Raw genomic sequence first — 1,154 nt, forward strand, 5'->3', positions numbered from 1 at the left:
ACATGCTTATGGAGAGAGAATAGGTGAGCGCATGGGTTAGTGTGGGTCAGGAAAGGAGAGAGAAAAAGAGAGCAAGAGCGAACAGAGCTAGCAAGAGAGAGGGAACTCTTTGGGGGTTTTAACCTGGAGCTTTATCAAACTAACCGATTAACTTTTTAAGATTTTGCAGGCTTCTGATGGGGTCCACCCCTAGCTAATGCACTTTTTCTCAGGCTAGACTGACAGGTGAGCACCTTCCCTACATCACCCCAATTTCACTGCTGCATGCACCCGTCTCCCCATTTGTTTGATCTCTTCCCCCAGTAATCTGCAGGGAAGGGACCCGTGGTTCCCTGGGGAGAGTGAAGCTGCAGTTTCCTGTTGAAGCTGCCCAGATGACCATGCTTATCATCTCTGGCCTCCCTTTGCTCTCTTCCTATTATTAATATTAATAAATTAATTATGATGACAACATATTCAGAAAGCTTTTATAGTATAAATTATTAAAAAAATATTTATAAGGATGAACAAAGAGAATTTTAGTTCAGTGAGACTGCAACCAACCAAACATATCTAATTGTATTTACATTCTTATTTAGAAAATAGACTTAAATCTTTGAAATTCTAAGTGGCTCATTATAATCAATAATAATAAGTATTTTTAAACTAACCATAGTGCAAATTTAGCAATGGATAATTTTAAAAGTTTAAATGTCATTTAAAAGTACCTAAATTATTAAATAAAGACAAATATAACTATAGTTTTGGGCATACTTTTCAAAAGTATAATTAAATTAATATTTATGTTTTAACATTAATTAAAATTCCCTAAAAATCTTGAAGCTATCCATTTACATACTAACAACTCAGAACATATATATTCTGAAATTTTTCCCTAGTCAAAAAAAGAATCAGTTATTATAATTAAAACTTTGAATTCCCAATGTGAAAATAGGAATATCATATAATAACCTAAGAAAGAAATGTGAAGGTCTATGGGAAGAAGGAAAGGTTTAGCTTATGAATATGATAACTCTTTTATAAATAAATATGTGTATGTCATAATTCTCTATAGGAAAACAATATGGAAAGTTGTGATAGCTACCTCTAATCAGTCTACACCTTTACATACATTCCAAGTTAAATCTCAAACCATACTGCTCAAACTTGACCAC

Source organism: Myotis davidii, unplaced genomic scaffold, assembly GCF_000327345.1.
Source record: "Myotis davidii unplaced genomic scaffold, ASM32734v1 scaffold179, whole genome shotgun sequence".
Taxonomy (NCBI): domain Eukaryota; kingdom Metazoa; phylum Chordata; class Mammalia; order Chiroptera; family Vespertilionidae; genus Myotis; species Myotis davidii.